This window comes from Pempheris klunzingeri, chromosome 1 (genome assembly GCF_042242105.1).
Source record: "Pempheris klunzingeri isolate RE-2024b chromosome 1, fPemKlu1.hap1, whole genome shotgun sequence".
NCBI lineage: Eukaryota > Metazoa > Chordata > Actinopteri > Acropomatiformes > Pempheridae > Pempheris > Pempheris klunzingeri.
In genome coordinates this window covers 15624704-15643272 of record NC_092012.1, presented here as the reverse complement: position 1 = coordinate 15643272, position 18569 = coordinate 15624704, and the positions used below count along the sequence as shown (strand labels likewise).

The 18569-nt window shown below is 43.1% G+C and overlaps 1 protein-coding gene across 1 annotated transcript in view; it reads left to right on the top strand.

Moving 5' to 3' along the window:
• Positions 1–1513: 1513 nt before the first annotated feature.
• zfhx3b (zinc finger homeobox 3b) overlaps positions 1514–18569 on the top strand; it is a 136018-nt gene continuing 118962 nt past the window's right edge. The window contains exon 1 of the mRNA XM_070832750.1: positions 1514–1578. The gene's annotated coding sequence lies outside the window, so the exon portion shown is untranslated. The remainder of the gene's footprint in view (positions 1579–18569) is intronic.

Genomic DNA, 18569 nt, shown 5'->3' with positions numbered 1-18569 from the left:
ATCCACTCCGTCATACTGTCATATGTGGCATATTTTATAAAGCTGAATTTCTTTCTTTTTTAAAAAAAAAAAAGAATATACATTTAGTCATGAGTCTTAATTTTACTGCTTTGTTAAAATAAGCTCATGCATACACACTCATTTGTGAGTTTGGGGGAAAACAGCTGCTTTAAGTTTTATTCAAGCACTATTTCCTCTTCTCTTATCAATAAGCTGATCGTCGTTACATTTGCATTTTGCTGCTTTCTGAACATAAAAATCTAACAGGCTTTTCTCTACATGCTGTGGTTGAATCGCATAAAGTTGATAAAAAAAAAAAAAGTTACAAATGTTGAGGTTTACGCACCAGAACTATTTAATGCCAACTTCTGACTCTTAGCGAGCAGCGATCCTCTTAATGCCTCACATATATATATTTAGCAATAGAAATGCCTTGTTAGACCTGGAAATGTCCAAGTGCCACTGTTCTTAGAATAAGTTCTGTCCATTTCAGATTACAATAGCACACCGTGGCGGTGCTGTTACTGTACACTTTTGCACACATGTAGAATTCACTTTAAACACGCTCCAATTTTTTTTTTTTTTTGTCAAGTGTTTGTCTGAGTCGTTTGCAGACGCGGCGGCCGTTTGCATAATTACATTATATGCCATGCTAAAGAAGAGCACATTTCTATTTCCAGTCACCGCAGCCGCCGAAACTCAGTTATGTATTTCAATAAGTTTTTCAAACGCGGACTAACTACAGCCCCTCTGCGTGGCTTGGACGCGACTAAAACGACAGTCTCAGGCTGAAAGACGACAGGGTAAAATAAAGCACGACCGCTGCTGTAGTTACAGTGGCCGAAGTATGTGCATATCTTTCAGTTAAAAAGGCGAGAGAGAGAGGGGGGAAAAAACGGGACAAAAAGGCTTGAAAAAGTGGGAAAAGAGCGGACTAAACGCTGAGCCTGTAGCGTCGGGCTGTGCCTGCTGCGGCTGCCTGCTCCACTATTAACTTTCACTGTCTTCCGTCTAATCAAACTCTTACTTTCCGCTGTTCTTAATTCCATATTTTCAATTCCTGATCATTACTTTCCTCTTTTTTTTCTACTTGTATCTATCCATCCATCCCTCCCTCCCTCCTCTTTCTCCCTCCCTCCCTCCCTCTCTCTCCCGAGCTCTCTCCTTTGCTGAATCTTATTGATCCAGAAGGCGGCTAATTAGCCCTTCCCTTCGTGCCTGTGTAATGAAGCACATGCGCACTGAATTAATCACAGCCATTTTTTGCAGGAAACTAATTAGCAGGAATAAAGATCCAAAGAGTTTTTTCTTTTCAATCATCAGATCTCACTTTCACCTCTTCCTCGCTCCCTCTAACACAAGACTCATCGCCTGCTTTGCATCCAAATTATTTTTATATTGCCTTTAACAACTAATAGTACCTACTTCGTTTTTTTTACACTCCGCAACAACAATGATCTTTCTTTTGCCACCCTAAGCGCAAACTGACCAAAAGGGGACTGCCTTGATGGGATCTTTAGCTAAATCATCTCAATACTGGATTAAAAAGCGAGGATCACAAAGCGGCAGCGAGAAATTGTAAGTTTAAACTTTGCGTTTGTCTCTTTTCCTCTCTGTTTCCACGATCCTATTCTCTTCGCTGTGCACTTATCTGTTCCTATCTGTTCGTAGTTTTACGTGTAGCGGAGCTGGCTATTCTCACATTGTGAGAAATGACTGGCGATCACAAGTTCATTTCATGCAAGTACTTTGCTTTATTCTCGGTTTTATTTTGTATCGTTACCTGTGTTTACATCAGCGTTCGTCCTCTCCTCCTCATGAATGGAAGATAAGAAACGGGCAAGACAGCGATCCTCTCCAAGCAGCTGACCGTAGAAAAACACGGTTTTAAAACAAATATGTGCGTTTCGGTGGGCTCGGGAGAAGCTATAGAGGGCTTATGGGTGTCGAGAAGCGTGTTTAAGGCACAGATGCGGTAAGAAAGGGGCTGTGTGGAGCGGACGGAGGGGCAGCGGCAGCTCCACACGAGCGCAGCCCAGAAAAGGAGCTCCAAGTCCAGCCTGTGGGTCCGTGTGCGTCCGGCGAAAGGGAACATCTCTGGCTCTCTAATTTTGACAGATTTGACACTTGCCACATCCACGGGGGGTTTTCGGCACCGTCGTATACTTATAAAATCCTCTTCTGGATAAACACATTTTTTTTTTTTTTTGTTCTTCTCCGACACGTCTCTCTCTCTCTCTCTGAAATGTGCAATCCCTCCGCCCTGCCTCAGTTCCTCTATAGCTACACTTTTGCTCTTTACCTCACTTTGTCCACCTTTTCTTTTTTATTTTTCATGGCTGTTTGCCTCTTTGAAGCGTTGTGTGTGTGTGTGTGTTTTTGGTAAAAGTCGATTCTCGCTCATTCCCCGACGAAGTCACATGCAAATCGATCGACATGCGTGTGTGTGTGTGTGTGTGTGTGTGTGTGCGCGCGCGATGGGTTCGTGTTTGCGAGCGTGTGTGTGTATGTGTGTGTGTACGTGTGTGTGTGTGTTGTGTGAATGTGGTGTGCTGAGAAAAAACGAAGCCCCGGGTCTCCTTCATGACAAGATCGGTTCGGCAGGACCTTGTACACGGACAGCCTGAGAGTCTGAGCTGCGTTTCAGAGAGCAGACATGTGGTTTAGGGAAGACACAGGCAGGCTGTATCTGCTGCCTCCAACTACTTGGCTACCGAATCTGACTTTCAAGAGAACATTTTTTTTTTTCTTCCTCCCCGAGAAATGCTGACCGGAATGAAAACAAAACCTTGCCCTATTAGTCTGACCTTAAGCAGACATAATCATTCCAAAGATACTGCCGGAAACTTAAAGTATGGTCCAGGCTAAACCTATAGGTCACTGCATGCATTTAGTAGCCGCTTAGCCAGTTAACATTTGCAGGTTTTTTAAAAGTTAAACTGCAAGATCTCCTCAGCACAACCCAAAAATAGAATAGGCTTGCACTCTCGGAGGAAAACACAAACAAGGCTTTCACCGAGACAGCCTATCTAAGCTTGAATGGGCCTCTTCCTAAAAAAAAAAAAAAAAAAAAAAAAAAATCTAGTTTATTACTGCCTGTGACTACACTGTTACCAATCTCGGGAAAAAAAGAAAAAAAAAAAAAACTGGATCAGAAAACACAGAAATCGGATGTTCAGCTGTTATGTTGACGTTTAGGTCTGCCGAAAATCTCCACAAATATGATCAAAAATAGCGAGCACTTTTCGGATGGGATGGAGCCACATGCAGGCAGAAAAGGCTGCGAGAATTAGAAGTCAATCTTTTTATATTTTTTCGCGATATAGAGTCGGTGAAAGAAAGAGGGGGGAAAAAAAGAGGTTTTGCGAGCGAGCAGAGGCAAGGATAGGATATGTGTACCGTTGGGGGAAACAGAAAGGGGGTGAGAAGCTGTGTGTGTGTGTGTGTGTGTGTGTGTGTGTGTGTGTGTGTGTGTGTGTGTGTGTGTGAGAGAGAGTGTGTGGGTGGGTGGAGGGGTAGGTCAGACAGCAAGAAACAGGGGGAACAGGGGTCATGGAGTGAGTGCAGAGATAAAAAAGAAAGAGAGGAGGAAACCCCCGCGCAAACAGCCGAGGGATGATGGGGAGAGAGTGGATCTGGCTGGGAGAAAAAAAAAAAGAGGGTGATGGTGGTTGTTGGTGTGTTTTGGGAGCCACACAAAGCACTTGTGGTTGTCAGCATCTGCAGGATTAAGACTCTGGCTTTAGTTTGGGACGGGAGAAACAAAAATAGACTGGTAACAGGTTTAATAAAACAAAACGTTCAGGTTGTCAAAGGCACAAAAAAGAAGAAAAAAAGAGAAGGGAAAAAAAGGAGAGAAGGGGGGGGGGGCATAAGGGAAGGAGAGCTGAGGGGGTTGGGTGGAGGGGTCAGATAGCCATGGGCCATATAGGAGGAATCAGGGGAGGAGGTCAGATAAACAGATCCCTACCTTTCAGACTGGAGAGGAGCAGACGGAAAGAGATTAGGACTGGGAGAGAGAAGGGAAACGGGCATTCATGCTGATTATTTAAAATCAGTGATGATACTCATATTCAGCTCCTTCCTCTTTTTCGTATCGTCGTGTCGTTCTTCTCCACAGTATTTTTTTCACCCCCCTGTGTGTGTGTGTGTGTGTGTTCAGATTCCACTGATTAGAAACTCAAAGGTGTTATAGTGTGTAGGGCAGGTAGGCTGCTGTGCCAAAACTCGAGTGATCTCCCTTCCTCCCCTGTCTGACAGTAACACTCCTCTCCTCTCCTCTTCCTCCTCCTCCCTCTCTCTCTCCGTCTTCTGTTACAAAACAAAGACAGCAGAAATGTTTACTGTCATCTCACCTGTCTGATTTCCCTGCCTTGTCTCATTGTCATATTTATGTTTAATTATAACGGATCCTGGCAAACGTATGGGAATGTCATTGGCTTTATTTCTCTGTATTCTATTTTAAATGTGTCTGTCAGACGTGTTTGGTGTAGCTAACTATATTATCTCATGCTCGTCCCTGCCTGTGATACTGGAGGTGTTGCGTTCATGAAAACTGTGATGGTTTTACCACAGACAGCCTTTTTTAGAAAAATAATTGAAAATGGGCCATTTCCATTTTGAACTTATTACTTGTGGTCAGAGTTATATTGTTGTTTTTTTCTCAATATGTTTATCAATGCTAGAATTGCCTTTTTAAATAAAATAAAAAAGCATTTTAATATTCATATGTCTGTTATAACATTAAGGCGCAGCCAGGTTATTTTACCATAGCTGAAGGAAGAATTGGAAAATAGTATATAGCTGTGTTCAGAATAAATGAAAAGTACTGTTGTGGAAATATTTCACTCATCTGATTATTCAAATTAATTTCATTAGAATTTGTTTCAGTTCATTAGGAATTGCTTCATATATCTTAGTGACATCAGGGAGCTGCCTTAAACCGTTACATGCATGGTTATAAAAAAATGAGACTGAATTGTGAGCATGCTATTTGGATGTGTTAGACGTATGACAAGATCCTTTGTCTGTTAAGATCAAAATAATTGAAAAATGCAGACTTGCCTATTTGTGACGGTGGTGCTGTGCATTTAGTGACTGAACACGATTCTAGTTTTATGATTAATCGTGTTGAATTATGCATATGTAAGAATTATTATCTGTGCGTTGTTTCTGTTGTGATTGTTATTCACATCATGAAGGAAATATTCGGTGCTGTGATGCTGTGATGTGATGACAGTTTTTAGAGTTGTGCAGCAAAACGGTTGTCCACTGTTTGCACTCGGTCCCCCTCTATTACAATATTCGATGACAGGTACATTCAGATGCCATTTGACTGCATGAACAGGAATAGTTGGGGCTTCCAGTTGGGGAAATGAGATAAAGGGAGTAGCAGTCGTCATGGATAGGCTCGTCTCATGGTTTGGGGGTAACGCAGAGAAATGGGAGACAGCGCCTCTGGCTGTCATAACCCCTTCTCCTCGTCTCACTGTGCCTCTCCATCTCTCTCCCCCTCTTTCTCTCTCTCCATCTCATTCGCAGTGTGCCTCTGCATATCTGCCCTCCTTAACTCCCACCTTGCCGTGCTCGAGCACTGGCACCGTGGGGGAGCTCACTGCCATGTCCTCGGTCAGAGAGAGCCCTCTTTGGGTTACCAGCAGGCTACATGGACATGTGTTCCCTGTCTATGTACACAAAACACAGAAATCCATCTAATTGTGCTCTGATAAGCAAAAACATAGAATGATATTTTTTTTTGTTTAGTGCGAAAGAATATTTTTACAATAAATTATCATTATTTTTTCATTTATTTTGCATTTTTGTAAATGGGCATCAGTCAGTTTAAATGAATTCCTTTATTCTCTATATCTTTGAGAGGCAGAGCATTCTAAACACGCATAGGGCTACCTTTGTGTGGATGCGTCTTCACTGAAATCAGAGAAGAATGTAATGTGTCTGTCTCAGCCATTAGCTGTGTGGACATGTGTAGATGGGGGCACGACACGGATGATGTGTGGTTTTGAATATGCAAGGACGTGCAGCAAGGACCAGTTCTTCCAGCTGTCCCGCAGCCGAGGCCAGTGTACATGTCATGCTATCATAAAGGAGCAGGCGGGAGGCGGGATCACGGCTCAGCACAGTGGTGAGCGAGAAAGTGGGAAGGGAGCGTGGAAGAGATGACTGTCATGCTCAGGTGTGTGTGTGTGAGTGAGTGTGTGTGCGTGAATGCTGTACCTGATCCTTACTTACCAGCAGCCCTGAGTGTCCAAAAGGACTCCTTTTTATCGACAGAAAGCACCCCATTTCTCTAAAATTCCCCTCCCTGTCTTCTTTTGAGCTTTTCGTCTTCTTCAATGTCACCCTTTTATCTTTCTGAAGCGAAGTTGGCGGGGATTTTTGTGGTTTGCTCTTTCACAATATGTTATCGTGTTAACAATCTTGGTTAAATCATTGTGGTAGGCTAGATTTATGACTGAGAAGATGCGTATGTGTCTCTGCGTGTGTGTGTGTGTGTGTGCAAAGCCGCATTTGTGTGTAAATCGTGTGTACACTGGCATTATGAAAATCTAATTTCTTTTGAATGTGCCACGTCAAGACCTTGTTATGATACACTTTTGTTTTTATAGTCATTATTTTTATTAATTTTGAGCTGTCTCCAAAAGTCTAAGCCTGTGTTCAAATTCAGACAAATCACAGCAGCCCTGTGTTGTGATAACGCAGCATTGCTCTGATTATCTAACAGTCACACAGAGAATAGAGACGTGGTGAAAGAAAAAAATCTTTTCCATTCAGGGATATGTTTTAAAGCAAAGTATGGGTTCTGTTTTGACTTTCTTTTCCTCAGTGAAGGAAATTCACAAGCTGTCATGGAATGGAGCACAGTCAAATTTGTATTCAATTTTTAACAATAAATGAATGTTGTTGTAGTCATGGAAGGAGGGTTATAATGTGTGTGTGAATCTGCGTCCTTGACAAGAATTTCAATATTGCGTCTGTAATAAATGTACAATATGAGTTTTGAAGCAAGCAAAGCTGTAATATAGCAGTGTTGTAACAGTGATCAAGACTGCTGTGCTTCTGGGTTGCTGTATCGACTATAAGTAGAAGACCTGTGTGATGCATGTCTGTCCAAGGCTGGCAGTGCCGTAAAAGCTGTGTGTGTGTGTGTGTGTGTGTGTGTGTGTGTAGCACAGAGGCTACAACTGACTGTGTATATTTCCTATTTGAGGCAGCAGCAGCAGCTAGCTTGTTCAGGGATGGGAGGAACAACGGTTTCATGTCTGTAAAGGCTACATATGCCTGCACACGGGGCGAGCCAGGGATGACAGGGACCACTCCAAGGGCTGCAAAATTGAACTGAGCTGCACCACAGCCCCCCATAAGCCCACCCCTCTCTTGGACCCTGGAGGCCAGCATTCCACCCTCCGCACTGGCGCTTATCATCACAAAGGACAGAATGCATAAAACATGGAGGACGCTTAGACAGAGGCGGCCCAGGTCGCCTTTCTCTCCCCACACTGAGCCCTGGAACAATACATGGGCCCCTCTGGCCTATGACTCAGACGACACACACGCCGTCTTTTTATCCTCCCCTATTTCTTTGTCATCCTCTTCCTCTTCCTCTATGTTACTGTGCTCCGTGGAGTGATAACTGCCCTCACATTGTTTATCTGTGTCTGTGAAATCTGCATTGTGTAACTGAAATGTAAGTGCGTGTGGGAGTGTATGTGTGTGTGTGTGTGTGAGAGAGTGACAGGTTTTAAATATTGACAGTGCATCAGTTGCATAGCTCCTGCCATCACATTTCACATTATTTATTGTGTTGCATATTTTTAACATTTTTAAAACATTTTGTCCTCAACAATGAACGCAGTGATGAAATATAAACAATTGGAACCATGTGATTCAAATGAAGAAACTACATTTCATATGCTATTTCATATGACTGTCAGCATGCCATTTTTCCTCATCACTAATTTCCAGCCAGGTCACCCGATGATGCAACATCACGGCTTGTATTAGTACCAAACACATGTGTGTCTTTGTATAATCAAGCTATCAGTTTCTGAGCTTTTCTGTTGGTCAGTTGGCTGGGGCTGGTTTGAGAGGCGAGATAAAGAGTTATGTGAAAGTGATATGAACATTGTGCTGCTATAGACTCCATAATGGCTTTTCTCCTGCTAGTCACTCTCCTCTGCTGCTCCCAAGACATGCTTAGTATTAACAATGGGGCAGAAAAACAGATGGAGAGATTAACAGATAGCTGCTTTTTGACAGTAAATATTTTGCATTATACAATCACAACTGTGCAGCGTTTCTCTTTTTTTTTTCCAAGTGTGGTTATATTTTATTTCTCTTTGCAAATCTTGCTTAAAGCTCACTTTTGGTTCAGATTTAGGTCATACCGATTTTAATTTCCTTTCCGTGTGTGCAGCACATCCACTCCACTCCGTGACTTGACAAACAGTAGTAATGCGTGGCTGAGAGTGTTTTAGTCTGTGTCTGTCTATACGTGTGTCTGATAGCTGGGCTGTAGGAATGTACTGCTAGGATGTGCTGGACCCCAGCAGGTCTGTGGCACTTCCTCTCTGTGTACCTCACAGCTTATCCTCCTCAGGATTATAAAGGGAAGAAAAGAAAAGAGCGATGGTAGGAGCACTCTTTCCCTCTCACACCCTCTTCCCCATTTTTACAATTCGCACACACACAAAAAAAATCTCAACAAAAAGTGTAATTCACTTGCAAATGTGTAGTAGCCTGTCCATGTTCCCAGTGGAGGAGAGAGAGGGAGAGCGAGAGAGAGAGAGAGAGAGAGAGAGATAGAGAGGGAGGGGCAGAGATGGAAAGACATAGAGAGCAGGCTGCAGTGTATTTCAGTGTGAGACGAGGCTGAGGTGAAGCTACCGACTGCTTCTTCCTGGTCAGGAAAAGCAGCCGACACCATTAGCACATTGATAGATTCTTATGGGGTTTGTGTGCATGTGTCGTTTGTACTGTGTAAGGATCTAAATAGGTGTGTGTGTGAGCTGTTGTCATACAGAAGGTATATAAACCGCGACTCGCTATTTGTCATTCCCCCAGCTTCTCCTGAGGTGGCCCGATGTTGTTCGTGCAGTGCCCCAGGCGACTGATCTGCCAGTAGTGAAGGGGTTAAGAAGCAGGGATAGCCCTCTTTTGTCTCTGCGGCCCTCTTTGCCATTGTTGTGGTGGAATTGAGCTCGGTGCACCTCACTTGACCACAGCAAAGCAATAAAATGGCCTCTAAGTGCTGTAGCCTCTGTAGTCCTCTGATGTCAGCTCTCTTCCAGCTTCTACCGCTATATTTTGCTTTTTTCTACTAACACATGGGCATGTCTCTGTGTGCAATGTACAGTATGTGCACACATATACTGTACGTTGTTATTTTCTTATGATAATGCATTTCCATCGCATGTGCATTCCTAGTCTTTTTTTTTATTATTTACTAGTGTGAGAGTAAGCTCACATTATTTTATTTTATTATTTTATTATTTTTGTTGGAAAGTACATGTAAATCACACACTAAACTCCCGAAGAGTATTTTAGTTTATTCTGACCTGTGTTGGTGCTTTGTATACAAATACAAAATACCTATAATCAGAATATATAATAGATAGATTGTGAAAAAACCTGCAGTGTTTGATGTGACTGAGAAAGTCTTCTCAAGGAGCGCATTCAAAGATGCACACGTCTTATATTTTTAATGATTTATGAAAATGATTTTAAGTATTTATTGGAGCTTTACATTCAGCAGAATGGAATTCTGTATTTTTCTTATTTTTTATTCCCTGTGAGCATGTGTGTCTGCCTCTGTGAATGCCAGTAAACATCCGGGCTGAGCTGACCAGCGTCACCACCTGATAGTCATTATCAAATCAAAAGAAGAAGTCCCGCTGTTATAGCTGCTGAATGAATGATGCAGAGTTAGATACCACAGTTCTTAAGCTATGCAATGCCATGTTATTTTACCATTTTTTTTGTTGTTGTATTACTGGCAATAATGATACAAATAGTGCATGATAATTTTATTGTTCAGTTTGAGAATGTATTATTACAATGCATAGTGTTGGTGGTATTGTGTTTGATTGCGCAGATGATTGTTTATAGCGGAGTCCCACCTCTGCAGACATTGTAATTAAAAAGAAGATATACTTCATGTGCGTCTGTCGCCATCCCATCTCATTTCATCAAATAAGCATCTAGCTGCTGCAGTGAGCATATCAGCGGATTTATGGAAGATTTCTGATTGGCTGGACTATAATTGTCACTGTCCCGAGTGTAAACCATTTATGCCGGGTGTCACACAGACCACATTAAATGTTACACCAAACTGCAATTAAACCAACATTTCCTAAAAGCCACGGCATTAAACCTCTACATTATTCTGAAGGGTGAATCTGTCTTGTGTGCCTTTGCCTCACCCTTCTCCTCTCCTGCTTCCCTCTTCCCAAAACACGTGCGGCTTCCTCTTTAGGTCTCACTGTACCTAAAACAAATGCTCTTTCTCATTTTCTCTGTGTTAAATGAACAAACATAAGGACCCCGGTGCCTCATAATAAATTGATTAGAGAGAAGCAGACTCCCACACAGCAACACCGAAAACTAGAGATGTACAGTGTGTGTGTGTTTAGCCTGAGGAGGAGGAGACATACGGTCTTCTTCTCCCTAACGCATACACCAACACCGCAACTAAAAATGTATATTTATCCAGTTTGATTGCAGTTCTTGTCCGCTGTCCCTCACGCTCCCACCTCTATGGCAGGCTATTCTCAAACTGCTGTTTTGCGTCCAATAGCTCATGTCTCATAACGGTGACAGTACCGTGGCGTAGCCCTCTGCCACTGTTTGGTTTTCATTCTGACGTTCAGTGCTACAGAGCAGAGATTTGGTCTAGGCGGGAGGGGGTGGGGCAGGTCCCATGGGGCTGACACAGGGCTAGACGGCCGTGACAGACTGGTGACCTCGGCTTTGTGACGTCATTTGCCTCGTCTGGTCACCATGGCATTCATTTTCCCTACTGTTTAATGAATGAAGATAGGGGCCCGGGCTACTTTATGCAGCTCTTGGTGATGTTTCAGTGAAATCGGAGGTCCCGATACAAGCAGGGGAAAGTATTATGCCAATTTATAACAACGGCTTTGCATAATCATCTAGTGTATGTCTGAAAGTCTGTCACACATCAGTTCAGGTTTAATTAAAGGCTACATTTTCTTCTCTTCTAGCAGAGCGGAACTTTTCACTTTTCTGTTTTACTCAGGTGGTAACAAATAGCAACCGAGCATTGTTGTGTGAAGCAGTAAAACACACCCTGACCACATATAGGAAGTCAGCCTGAGGTAAAGAGCTAGGCTCAAAACGGATACTGACTGTTAGAACAGTTTTTTTTCCTCCTTACATGCCAATTGCCAATTCTTTGACAAGAAATGCTCTGCTTTTCCTCCACTCTGCCACTCTTTTACTCTCCCTCAGAGCTATGTTAAAGCACTTATTCCCCAGAACCATTTTAAATCATGTGCATTTAATAGATTTTTTTTTTTTTTTTTAAAAGAGCCTCATAGATTGGTTATAATTTTTGGCAGCATCTCCTCTGTAGATCCACTGTTTCCCCTGTAACTCAGGCAAGATGTGCATCTGTATCAGGAGGAGGATGGCTGTAAAATAGGCTCCTCTTATTACCTGCTTTTTGTTGGAGCCAGGTGTTTCCTCATGTTGGATCATGCCCTGATGGGGAACAACAGACCACATGGCAGGTGAGAACCTACTTTTTAATGCTAGTGGATAGCTGTGCGTTACGTGGTGTTGTGCCAGGAGCAAAGCTCAGAAAACTCTTGCAAGTAGACTGGTAAAATTGCACTCCTGGCTGTGGATTAACACAGGAAGTAGCCCTTGTACGGTGCAGGAGCTCTGTGGTTGTACTCTTTCCCTCCTAGCAGCGCCAGGAGCAGGACAAGTGTGTGGATGACACAGCCTTTGTTTACACTGGAGAGAATATGGGTTTGGAGGAAGGAGAGAAAAGAGAGAAGTGATGGTCAGGGCAGGGGGAGGGACGGTGGGCCCAGACACCAGCCTCATCACTTCCTCTCTGTTTTAGTTTTTTGTTGGTTTTTTTTTTTCAATGAATCACCATTGTCAAAACAACAGCAGACAGAGGAGGAAGTGTAGAAATGAGGCACTGGTCCCATTAAATACCATTTTGTATAACAATAATGCACGACAACTCAAAACTAGAAGAAAATCTAGAACATGGAAGAAAATGTAAAAGCAATAGCATGTTTGCTATTGAATGTTGCTAGAACTTATGCAAATGTAGCTGGCCTCTGTCTCTAATCTACCTGCTTGGTCTACCCTGTTACAACTACAACACTTCTCTTTTTTTCTGCCAGACAGGGTACATTAAACAAGCCTGTATGTTTTGACCTTGATGAAGACAGAACATTCATTTCTCACACTCTGCAGACCCCTGGCTTCCTCGGCACAGCTCTGCGCCCGTTCATGCACACGTGCATGCACCATACATTGATATATATCCGTACAAGGTCTTTCCTGTCTTCCACATAGGATTTCTATATAGCAAAACAGCAGACTGACACCTGCACCTCCTGTCTTATCGAGCCCCAGTGCTGTGGTCAGGACAAAAATGTACTTTCACATGACAGATGGCTGTGTGGGCCTTCAACAGGAAGCCTGGCTACACTGTTTCACAATCTCTCTCTAGAAACAAGAACTGGGTACCCGCACTATGGTGCGCTGTCCACATTTTGTGTAATGGATGCCAGCTTGCATGTAGTGGGTACGAGCACAAAGCGAAGGGAGGGGGTACCCTGACATAAGTGGACCCCTGAGACCTCCTGGAGGGGTAGAGGTGTGGCGAACGTCTGTTTTGGGCATGGCCTGTGTCAGCGTGTTTAGTGTTTGCCTCTGAGGGCATTTATATGCAAATGCTAAACAACCTATTGGGGAGGCTAATTACAGCAGGGCCTTTGTGTGTGCCAGGCAGTGAGAAGCAGGGAGTTTCTAGTGCACCAGGCCTGGACTTCCCCTGCTTGTTTACTCATTGTCTTTCCTTATTACCCCCTCATTGACACTCCCCTTTTGTGTGGCTGTGCTGTTTGCCTGCACGCTGGCTCCTCCCCTTGTGGTGCTGGAGTTAATGTAGTAGATTAAAGAGGCAGCACTCTGGCCCTGTTTACTTCCTCTTTCATCTGGTGGCCCAGCTCTGCTTTACTCTGTAGCCATCCCTCCTGTAGCTTTCGTCTAGCCACCACCCATTCAGGAAGGATTCAGCCTCATAGTACTCTCGCTCTCTCTCGCTCCTACAACTAATGCTCAGCTAATTACTTTGGGTGATAAAAATGCATTTAGGTCAGGTTCTAATGCAATGCAAATTTATGAGCAGGCAGAAGCAAATATTAACTTGTAAAGTCACTGATAGTCATTGGCTGGGGACAAAGGTACACCTCCCTTAACTGTCAAATATGAAGGTTTTTATGTGCTTTCGGTATCACTGCCTGCTTCTTTTTTCTTTGTTGTCAGAGATCTAAGGACAATGACAGCAGGATGCAATGAAAATGTTCCATCTATATAGGCTCCTACCAGAATCCTTTATAAAGAAATGCCTGCTGTTAGACAAAATTGTAGTGCAGTAGAGCCCAGACACTAAGCTAGCCCTATTTTTATTATTGTGTAAAATTAGAGTCTAAATTTGAATAGTACGATTTCTTTTCCTCTTCCTGTTGAAGCTAGAAATTGTTAGTATTTGTAATAATGAAACCACAACCACCACACCTTGTGTTAAAGTGTTTCGCAGTTAAAGAAACTATTGTGAATATTGCAAGTGGGAAAGCGCCAATAAATTAAAATGTTTTGTGTGTGAGAGACAGAGAGAGACAGAGAGCATGCACTTTAGGATAGCTTGGTGCTTGTGACCTTATTATAGTATCACCAGGTTGTGTGATCAAATGGTTTAGTTGCAGTTTTGATACTGTTTTTTTTGCCTCTGCAGATGATTTGGACTAAGAGTTGTCAACATGTGTGTGTGTGTGTGTTGCTATGCAATAGTCCTCTCTATATTCTAAAATCTCTGCTGAATAGCAAACTGGCCCTGCTGCATTCCTGTGGAATTATTTGTCTTGTGCTAAAACAAAGAGAAAGGGAGACGGCAAAAGACAGTTGCTTCTCACTTCATTTTACCACTTAAGTTTCACCATTTGCTCCATGGTTTGCCACCACTTGTGCCCCTTACTACGCCAATTACTCCCCCACTTTCATGTGTTTCCCCTCTGTCATTCACATACTCCGACACACATACATACATACATACGCAGGGGGAGACTTGGCTGGGCGAGGAAGCCAGGCTGGATCAAAGGCCGTGTGTGAGGGAGCCAGGGTACCTCGTAGAAAACAGCTGCCCCTTGCTGTCTCTGCCTCTCACCCCAGCCTGACAGCAGCCAGAAATATGAGGCCTCTCCAGACCTCTGTCCTGGGAAAAAAAGGACAGGACAGCACACATACACTCAGAAAAGCTTTTGTCTCTGCTCTCTCTCTCTCTCTCTCACTCTCCCTTGCTCACCCAGACATACAAAGAAGAAAGAAAGCCGTTTGTCTATGCTCATTCACTCATTCAGCCACAAACAGAAATCTTCGTTTCACATATACACTCCCTCTGCCAACCTCACAAAACCATTAAATTATCACATGCTTGATTTCTCTTTATTGTCTGTTTGTTAAACTCTTTCATTAGCTGTTTTAGTCAATTTGGCGCAATTTGTCTGTCAATCTTACTCTGCATTTGCCTTTCTCTCTACTTCTCTCCTGCCCTCAACATTGTGCCTGCTCTTTCTGTGAGCCAGGCCTTCCTCAACACTGTCTGAGGGTGCTTTTCTTCTCCTATACTCTTGTCTGCACCTTTCCTCGCCACATGTCTGGGATTTCTCTCCCTCCGCTCTGCTTCTCTGGCGTGTTCATACTCTGACAGAGTTGAGAAAGGCATTCAGCTCCCTAATCCGGGCTCCCTCTATCAGGAATGCTAATACGTGTGATTGTGTGACCCGCCGAAGCCCGGCAACATCTGCAGGAGCCTATGGCGAGCCCCCACCATCCCACACCCACCCTGCCCCCTGCCTTTGAGCGATCACTCGCTGCCATTATTTCATTGTTTCACTTCACGCCTGTGACCGGGCAGTGCAGTTAACCCTCTGCTGCTCAGGCCAGGCTAGCTGCAGTCGTGCACACAGGGCCAGAGGGGAACTGAGAAGGGGTGTATCGGTTTGGAACAGCCCTTTCCCAGGACAGGCCTCCCTGCATGCCCATCTGGACCCCTACACACAGCTCAACCTCTCACATGTTTACTTATGCATTCCACTACTACTCAGTGTGCATTTGTGTGTGCATATAGTCTGTGTGGTCACCTTTGAGCTAAGCAGCAATTGCAGGAATAACCATCTGTGTCTCACTGTTGGACATTTCTATATCAGTAGCTTTTGCTTTCTCAGGGACACCAGGAAAAGGAAACTTACTCTTGATAGGATGAGATCTAAAGGGATTGTGGTGTTAGCCAATGAAAGCCTGTTATTAAATTTTCACCCACCCCCTTGCCAGGTATTGGAGTTGAAAGAAATTATTGTTGGGATAGTGTATATTTTCAGAAAGATGAATTACTGGTAAAGCACAACTGTCAAAGTAAGTCTGTGTCAGGCTGGATTGCTGCTGATTAGATTACTCTTCTCCTCAGTCCTGGCTGTGCTCCTGCATATGTATTCCAGCTGCACCATGCTATGGACAAGCAAAGGAGTAGATTTGATTTCTATGTGCTTCATTCATATCCTAACATTAAGCTAGTAAACCTTTAGGCTTGTTAGATCTGTCGGAATTTGGCCCAGATGATCTGTTTTTGCTGGATTTCACTAAGGAAGTGCATATGTACCAGACACATTGTAGTTTCAGGCCAGTTCTCAAGTATATCATTCAATGCAAATACAAAGCATTAGTTTTGTTTGGATTTTCCCATTGTGTCGGTTTTGGTGCACGTTCACAGATAGTTAGGATTCTGTGTTCAAGTGTGTCAGTTATTTGCTGAAGGCTGGGATGAAAGAGGCAGCTAACCTTTGGCAGTAGGTGGCCTGAATATTACTTACTTACTGAACTTTACATATCAGCAATTTTGTGCATGCATCATGTGCAGCAGCCCGCTCAAAATAAGAGCCTCTAATCCACTAAGTGTCAGCTAATTGAGTTTGTTTGCTACCTCAAAGGTAAATATGTCCTACAAACTGTTTCTCCTGCGTCACAGAAATTCAGCACATCTAGTTCGACAAATTAATAGCTTCATGAACAGGGAGTCAGCTTTGTACCTAGCTGCAATGTCTTTGATAATCACTAAGGATGCACATTCACTGACCATGTGTCCATGCCAGGTCCTGTTAAATATGCACACAAGCACATGCACATACACACACTCACAAACAATGATTTTGCCCAAAACCATGATTAATCATTACATTTTTGCAAAGCAGGGGAAGTGTTACCATGGGGATATAAAATGATCCATGCTGCTTTGCATATCAACGGAAAAGTTCACAATTACAGTACAACTCTGGGTGGCGTCTAGAGCTGCTGCGAGCCCGTGTAGCTTTAACTCTTTAAAGCTACTCGGGCCTGCAGCAACACCACTCTTTTTTTTTGTCTCTTCCTCTGTCGTCTGTTCAGCTCAACACGCTGTTTGTAGTGCATTGAAACAGATCGTGAAGCCTTAGCGTGAATGAAGGATGTGAGGATTTCCTTCATTCCCTGCTGTTGAAAGTCATTGTGGTTTTTATAACATTATGAGAAGTTGCTGTGCTCTCATAGGTTTGAGTGTTCCTTGAAAATTAAATTAAGTACATTTAATTTTCTTTAAAATCAAATCCACTTTGAAATCAGCATTGAATATTAGAAAATATTCTAAATTCATAAAGGCCCCCACTATGAACTTTTAACACACGCAGCTCATCCACAAATGAGACAAAAATGTTTTCAATGTACTTTTTATTTGTCTTTCACACACCAGATATTATAGTTATGGTGTTCAGCTCAGAGTTAAAGAATGTTAAACTTAGATTCCTAGTTTCTCAAAAGAGATGGTCAGGATGTGTATTTTAGTTTAATGTTCTCCACTGTTGTGTGTGATAACGGTTTTGCCTCTTCCCTGCAAAAACGATTTAAACTGAATATGAGCCACAGGGGAATATAAGCGGCCCTGCCATTCCAGTTCCCATGACGGGTCATTGCAACCAGGGATGGAAGGATGTCCCCCATTTTTAAGACCAAACTTCATGCTATAACAGGCCTCCCTAGGCTTCATTTACAATCATCTACAATAACACACCGCTCTGGAATGATCATCTGCTGCGTTATGTACACACACTCATGACATTGTTTTCAGTATGTACATTCTAGATACATTGTGTTTTACCAGTATAAGATATAAATGTTTGATTGAAATAACTGCAGATAACAGCTCCCCCATTCCTTTGTTTACAGACATGTTTCAGGGTTTCAAGACAGTTTAAAAGGAATGGGCTCTACAGAGCCAAATTGGATCTGGGTATGTAAATACTGCTCTGATGTTTAATGAGAAGCAAAGTTAGCTAATTATAGCAGCTCTGAGAAACATGAGGAGGACAGTGGGAAATGTTTCCATCACTCCCTAGCTCTATAGATTACTGCCTAATTGCCTCAATCGAATCAGGCGGAGACATTAGCCAGAGAGGCAGAGAGTGAGAGAGAGAAACATGGGGATGGGGCTGATTACACATATCCGTCGGTGGCTCTTCAGATAATCCAGCAGAGGACCAGCAACTCGGGCTCTGTGACATAGCATGAGCCTGTCTGTCTTCTTTAGTCTGCGTGTCTCCCGCGTTCTGCTCCCTTCCCCCAATGCAGTCATGAAGGTGAGGATAGCAGAGCACTGTAGCACTTCTCTCCTGCCACGCCAACCAGCTGCAGAGATGATTCATACTCCCATGCGGAAGTTTTTCAACTATAATTACATGTAATTCTGACACATGTTTATGCCTGATTTTACCAGACAGCTTCTCCACTAATGACAAAGTAGCACATAACATCCTCCCAAACATTTGTTACAACAATATTTTTCTACCTTATTATTGCATGTCGTAATTTTAAGTGCTAGGTGAAAAACATGTAGTGCTGGTTTGGCTGACCTGTTGTGAAGCTGGGAGAATAGTTTCTCGCCTTTTACAACAGATGCTTTATTATCTGCTTTGTCAAATATCAGCAGTATGCATATAAAACTTGCAAGTGGTTAAAGAATGTCCTGATGCTATCAAGCCCAGCTCGTCTTTCCTGTCATGACTTGGTTACTTTATTTCTTTTCTCAAATTCCTGTTAATGGTGCTGCAGGAATAAAAAGGAGATGTTTGCGTATGGCTCTTAAATGCGTATCCTGCTTATATTTTGTAGGCAGGGTGGGGGCAATAAGTAGCTCCATTGGATCTGTTTCGTCCTCAGAGCACAGTGATATTGAGGTCAGCTGTCCAAAATGATCTCATGTT